This window comes from Gouania willdenowi, unplaced genomic scaffold (genome assembly GCF_900634775.1).
Source record: "Gouania willdenowi unplaced genomic scaffold, fGouWil2.1 scaffold_7_arrow_ctg1, whole genome shotgun sequence".
Taxonomy (NCBI): domain Eukaryota; kingdom Metazoa; phylum Chordata; class Actinopteri; order Blenniiformes; family Gobiesocidae; genus Gouania; species Gouania willdenowi.
In genome coordinates, this window is record NW_021145245.1 from 8,516 (window position 1) to 15,814 (window position 7,299).

Sequence of the window (7,299 nt, forward strand, 5' to 3'; positions counted from 1 at the left end):
TGTTCGTCGTACCGCTCGAGCACAGAATCCCCCAGATCGCCTGCAATACACAGGACTTGGCAGACCCTTGCTCCACAGCATCCAGTCTCTCTTCCATGGTTTCAGCAATGCCTTTAGTTATGCTCTTCGATTGGATGATGAAAGTAATGCTCCTACCCACAACCCAAGCATATCCGAACAAATGGTACCATGTCCGAGGACGTACATTGGAATTAGGGGGGACCCTGTAACCCATGTTACTTGACCTACTTTTATTCTGAAAACGTTCCGCCGCACTACGGGGTTGCCGCCTACAAAATGAGGTCATAGCTGTTGTAACTTCCGGGCGATCGGCTACCCACCTACAAAATGAGGTCATAGCTGTTGTAACTTCCGGGCGATCGGCTACCCGCCTACAAAATGAGGTCATAGGTGTTGTAACTTGCGAGCGATCGGCTACCCGGGAGCAAGCACGCTAAACTCCTCTGGTAAACTGGCACAAAAGTACCAAAATGAAACGACGGATGGATGCTGAATAAGCAATCTTTGAGTCGGATTCAACGGTGAGTGTATCGGTCCGTTCAGTTTTTTTAGAGTATGATCATTGGAGGAAGAGATCGCTGATTTTATTGTTTGTTTGTAGCAGAGGTGCTAAGCGCTATTTGGAAACCCGGTCACAATCCGGAACTCTTCACAATACTTCTGATCGAAGATACATCAAGGTACTTAAGCCGAAGTATAGTTTGGAATCCAGGGAGCAATGGAATGTGTGATAAAATGCTGTTATGTATTCATTACATTTATTTTGCCCTGGTTGTAATCAAATTTGTATGTTTTTTAATCCAACTTTGGTTTTGAATGGGCCCAGTTGTGAAAATGAATTATATGGTACAACTTGAATTATTGATGGTGACCAATATAAACATTGCAATGTATTTATGAATCTATTTTTGTTTATTGTAAGTGCACTTAAATTGAATTGATTGATGAAACATGTATTTATCATGCACTGATGAATTACAAGATTCCTAATTGTTTGTCTTGACCTTCTTTAGGTCAGGTTTTTGTTGTCTATAAAAAACCCCTACATGACCGACTCAGCAGATGGTGAGCTACCCCTTTTCAACCACGCTGTGGTAGGAATCAACTTTTTTTTGTGTTTTTCTGCTGGATCTTGGGACTCCTACTTTAAGAAAAAAACCCCAACGGAAACGAAATCATGAACTAAACTTTGGACTCTTATAAATTGAAGAGCCACAACTCATCACATGAACTGAGTTGTTTTGTTTTTTTTCCTCCTTTTGTTCTCATTATGCAAATGTATAATATATATATTTATTATTGAATATCTACATATATATATATATTTGTGTATAACTTTAGAATTTCTAATATATACTTGTTTGCAAACACTTCTGATGTTGCCTGGTTTATTTACACACAGACTCTAGCTGAGATGAATCTTTCTGTTTGGCGATAATACTTATTGTTTAGCCTATCACAGTCAGTCCCTTAACTAGCCTAAGGAAGCGTTACACATGGATATGCATACAATCATATATTTGGTGGTATGGGTCTGTTCTGGGACCTCCTTGTCCTTTCCATGAGCTTACATGGAAAGCCTGAGGCAGGGAGAGCACTCCTCCCTGACCTTCCCTGAGCCCTAGCTAAAGGCTAAAGCAAGGAGAGCGGTTTAGCAGAAAGCCCCTGGAACAGATCACAGCTTATGTTAATGATAAAAAAATGACACCCAGTTACTTGGATACATACTGACCAGGAGGAGTTGGGGCGGAGGTGGGTTGCGCAATGCTTGCTGAGGAGGTAAAAGGCAGCTGTCGCGGTTTAAGTCATGCTTCCTGTATGCTGTGACCAATAAGGGGCCAGTTTGTTGACTGAAGGTGTGGCTGGCTTGACGTCAGAGGCCTGCCTGAACTAACGCTATGCTCAATTAATAAATGTCCCCATCCTATGATATGTAGTCAGGTAGTGTGGTTTGTTTAATTAGAATTTTTTTTTTAATTTAGTCCTGATGTCATTTTAATGCACTTTGAGAAGCTTTAAAAACTAAATTAGATGTAAAAAAAAAAAAAAAGAAACCTGTATTGTGTACTGTAGAACTAACACATTGTTTTTATGTGAGGAAACCTGCACCTCAGTGTCTGTCTTGAGATATTGGAGATACTTTTTCAAAATTAATTGATAAATAAAGACACATTACTGTTTGTCTTTCAGAGTACAGTCTGTGCAGAAACTGTAGTTTAACGTATATGACTCGTAGGAAGCATTAAAATGATAATGAATCTTTTCAGTGATGAACAAAATCTGCCTCCTGCAGCAGTCGAGAGTTTAGATCCTTTCTCTGTCGCACTTGTTTCCTCTTTCTTTGCACTTTGAATAAATACTGTGAATTTATTTAGGATAGATTCTCTTTTCTGTTTGTCTATTGAATAATCACTGAACAATTGGTAACAATTTCAGAATTTTTGGAGACCAAAGTGCATGGGATAATTATTGAAATGTGGTGAAACGACCCTTGTGTTAACAATGACCTTCCTTCAGTGAAGGCCTTTTCTGGTAAAAACACTGACCACATCACAATTTCTGATGCATCCACTACGCTTTTAGAAATCCAACGTAAAAGTATTTGGGGAGGTGAAAAAGAATGTGTTAATCTGTGTGTTCATTTATTATTGACAAATATGAATCAATACTTACATTTCCAAAGATCAATTATGACATTCTGTGAAGCTCATTAACATTACAACAAAGCTGAGAATGTGAGTACAGTATAATTTAAATGTTTGGGGTCTAAAACTTCAAACTTGTGAAATATTAAATTTGCACAGTTTATTTATGATAAACTAATGTCAAATGTTTCAATTTTCTAAATAAATGTTGCTGGTCTCTCTTTAAAACAGATGAACATGATGTGTTAGAGCAGATATGAACAACTTTCATCAGAAATAAGGGTAAAAAAAGAAAAATCTATTTAGTTTATTTAGTTACTATTATGTTTAAAATGTAAATAATGTATATATAATAATTGCTCCACTATTTTTGAATCCGTCAAACACCTTTAATGGTTGGTTTTCTTTAACTCTATGACAAAGTTGTTTATGATGTATATGCAAACACTCATCTCACGTCATATATTTAAATCCAGCTTCAGTTAGTCCAGTTTGTTTTCCAGGGAAAAGACATTAGAACACAGGATGGAAGGAAGCGGCGTTTTTTGAGGATTAGCTTTTAGCTTGGTTGCTAGCCCCGCTCGGCATCCCTGCTCCTGCTTCTGATCACACCGCTTATGTCTCCTCTGCTGGTACGAGACTCCACTGTTTCACAGGCTGCTGGTTGTAGCTGGCTCCGTAGGAGGTCCAGATCTTCACATCTACCGGATTATAACTCTTTGTTTTGCCTAAATCTAATATTTCCTGGTGGTCGTATTCTATTTTATAGTAACTACGCTGCAGGTTCACTGAGAAATGATTAGAGGTGACTGAGTTATCTGCTGATATATATCTGTTGCTAACGTGAGCCTCTACAGACGCAGCCTGTAGAGATTTTATAGGATACATGGGGTGAAGCTGCCCCGTGTAGTTAGTACCACCTAACTCTACAAACTTCTAGAAGATTGAAGGTCTTCTGCTGTGTGTGGGCTTGGTGAAATCCAGGTAGTAGATGATATATGCCTGAGACGGCGTTGTTCAGGGACGACTTCTTTTTCCTGTGTTTTATGGCAGGTGGCACTCTCAGGGATGGCTCTGCTGTAAATAGACTTATACTCAAAAAGGTACTACAGGTTGGCCAGGCCAGCAATATTTATTAATGTTTATATAATTATATAATCTAAAAATAACAAAATAAAACAACTCATATGGCATGACAGCTAAGGACATGTTTCTTAACACTCAAATTAAGATTTTAAGTATTTCAAACATATTTAAAAACTGAAAATGTACAATATTTCTATATATTGCACCTTTCATAAGGTTCCTCCTGTCAGGGTTTGGTGTAGGTGTGGACCTAAACACAGAGAAAGATGGAGGCAGAATGCAGGCGTAGCATTCCTGGAAACAGTCCATGTTTATTCCAAACTAAAAAACTCAAAGAAACCAGGGAACAAACACAGCAGGACATGAGGAAGGTAGACATTGACAATGAACCAGCAAACATTCAGTGTTCAAGCACTCAGCTAAATAGTAGAGGAGGCCTGATTGGGAACGGGCCACACCTGGGTGGAAACATGAGGGAGCTAATCAGTCACACACCAAGCACACAGACATCACTGGGGGGTGGAGCCACAAGCAGGAAACCCTGGAACACAGAGACAAGAGTTACAGTAGAAAACAGAATAAACAAAGACTCAGAACACAAGGACTAAACACAAACTAAACAGAAGCTGACACCTCCATCCTGTTTAAAATACTGATGATTCAGCAGAATGGCTTTGAGCCTGCTGGACACAAACAGCTTGGGTCAGTCCTTTTTTTACTGGTTACATGATGAATTATCAATGAAGAGAGACTGTTTCACTTTAATCTAATCCTCTATCATTAACCTTCTAAATGAATCCTTTAGAAATCATTTTTTAACGTTCTGACCAACAGTGTGCATTAGTTTGAGCTCTACTTCTCCCACTGATCAGTTGATGTCTCCACTACTGACCTGAGGGCCATTGTTGGGATGTTGGGAAGCATCAGTAGACAGTCCCATGTCTGATGCTCACTGTTGTCATACAACACAAACTCTCTGATCTTGACTTTTACTCCACTGTTGAAGTCAGCAGACAGCTTCATGAATCTGACTGTGTAATTGTCCTCCATCCTCACCTGGTAACACAGAGAAACTATTAGGTCAGCACAATGTTTTAACTACATATACAAAAACTCACCCATTCACAACATTGATAATCAGAAATTAAATGAAAACTAAAATACATCAGAGGTCACCCAGCTGACACACTTCTAGCAGGTTTAAAATACATATTGTTAAAGCTGCAGTATGTACTTTTTTTTTTTTTGCTTCATTTGGTCATAAATCTGGGGCGACCGTGGCTCAGGTGGTAGTGGGTCGTCTTCTGATCGAGAGGTTGGGGGTTCGATCCACTACCTGACTATGTGTTGAAGAGTCCTTGGGCAAGACACTGAACCCTAAGTTGCTCCCAGTGGTCGACTAGCGCCTTGCATGGCAGTCCTGTCCCACTGGTGTGTGAATGTGAGAGTAATTGGGTGAATGAGCTGATATGTAAAGCGCTTTGAGACTGCTTCAGTGTGGGGATAAAGCTCTATATAAATCAAGTCCATTTACCTTTTTTTACTATCCATCCTAACCTTTAATGACATAATTAAAGGTTTTCTGAGGGAACTCTGGACCTCTGCTCCTCATGGCTCTGTATCTGAGTTTTAGAAAAACAAGGGGTGAGATGCTACATTTCAGCCAATCAGAGATCTTTTTACTAAAGTAGATGCGTGTTCACATCCTTTCTGTAGTAAAAGTGCAATGGTGAACCTTTCAGCAGGAAAAGTGGCTATTACAGCGTTAGCACAACAGTTACACAGCAAAGCAAGAGGAAAAAGGAAGACCGACATATTGAAGCAACAGTTTAAAGCACGTGTGTCAAACTCCAGTCCCGGGGGCCAAATCCGGCCCTTTAGAGCATCCATTTCGGCCCTCAGGTGCAAGTAAAAAGGACAGAGAAAACATGAATAATTTTTTAAATGACCAAAAAATCCAGTTGTAGATCTTTCAAATTCATCAACTTCACAATAAGTTTAGAGGTTCGTGGAGTTCACTGCTCTGATAATAAGCAAAGGTTCTCAACCTTGCGGTCAGAACCCCATTTGGGGTCATAGGATACTGTGAGAGGTCCACCAGGTACTTTCAAGAAACTAAGAATATTTTCTGAACAATTTTTATCCTTTTTCGACAACTAAACCAAACTCTCCATATTTTTAACCAAGTTCATCACTTTTTCTTGCCATATTTTTGCTCCTTTTAATGCATTTTTGCAACATTATTTCTATTTCTGGCACTTCTACATCACATTTCAATTCCTTTTCTGCACATTTTTTCCACATTCCAGACATTTTCAGCACTTATAAATCCTTTCCACCACTTTTCAACCTAATGTCACATATGTTGACCCATTATTGTCACTTTTAACCTCTTTTCACCATATTTCATGATTATTTTTGTCAATTGAACCACATTCACCATTTGTTATGCTCATTATTCACCAGTTTAAACTAATTGTTCCAATATTAACTCTTTGAACCCTTTTTTACCACTTTTTCTGTCTGTTTTTGCCCACTCTAATTTGCAACTTTCAACCAATTTATCTGGTTTTTAAAATCTCATTTCACCACTTTCTTCATAATTTTAGTGTTCCATATCCAGGTACAGGAACAGCATAATTTCACTGAGACTTGGTAAACAATCCAGACTATAGGTGTCAAACGTGCTGGGGCACGGAAGCCCTAGTTAGTCCAGTGTCCAGAACCTCTGCCTATCACTGGAGAAACAGAGACTCAAATATTAAACCTATGTTTGTATTTTATTATAAAACATCAATCAGAAATGCTGAAAACATGAAACAACAATATTATGTATGTGAACTATATTACACGCACTAAAACTAAAATATAACAAAATGACTGAAGAATATAACAAATTGTCAGCTTAACAACACTCAGCAAAAGCTCTTTTGCTGGTAACTATGGTAACATTCTGTTTGGAAGAAATGGAAGCTTTAGGCTCTAAAATGCTTTTATCTTTGAAGTTCTAAAATTCTTTGATCTTAACATGATCTTCATTGTCAGAACATTTCACAAACTCCTTGGACTCAGTGACACTACTTATTATATCTCTGACAACAGCAATAATTTTGATCTAATGATGGAAGTGATTCAGTTCAATGTAAAGAGTCTGGAACAAACATGCTTTGAAGTCCTTAAGGATCATCTCTGTACAGAAAACTGCATTGGGCTGTGGCAGTTTGCAAATGCCTGTTATATTCCCATTTTGTTTCAACTGAAGTATGAGGCCTTTCACTTTATCTGTGAGAATTTTGAGGAGGTTTCACTCTGTAAAGAGTTTTTGCAGCTTGAGGTGCAGGAGCTGGCTGATATCCTGGGTCAGGATGACCTTACTGTGACCCAGGAGAGCACAGTTTATCAAAGTGTTTTAAGGTGGATAAACCACATGCCTGAGGAACGACAGGGAGCCATTTCTACTCTGTTACCAAAGGTACGACTGGGGCTGATGGACAAAAGTTACATCACAGACAATGTGCTTAACAATGATGTGGTAAAAACAAACCCT

The 7,299-nt window shown here is 38.7% G+C and overlaps 1 long non-coding RNA gene across 2 annotated transcripts; it reads left to right on the plus strand.

Annotated features, from left to right (window-relative positions):
- Positions 1 to 227: 227 nt before the first annotated feature.
- LOC114460820 (uncharacterized) lies at positions 228 to 678 on the plus strand. Of its 2 annotated transcripts, none has more exons than XR_003673755.1 (3): positions 228 to 302; positions 354 to 542; positions 626 to 678. It is a non-coding gene; the product is annotated as an uncharacterized LOC114460820 (long non-coding RNA). The 2 variants fall into 2 exon arrangements; XR_003673754.1 differs by having other exon boundaries at positions 623 to 663.
- The last annotated feature ends 6,621 nt before the right edge of the window (positions 679 to 7,299 follow it).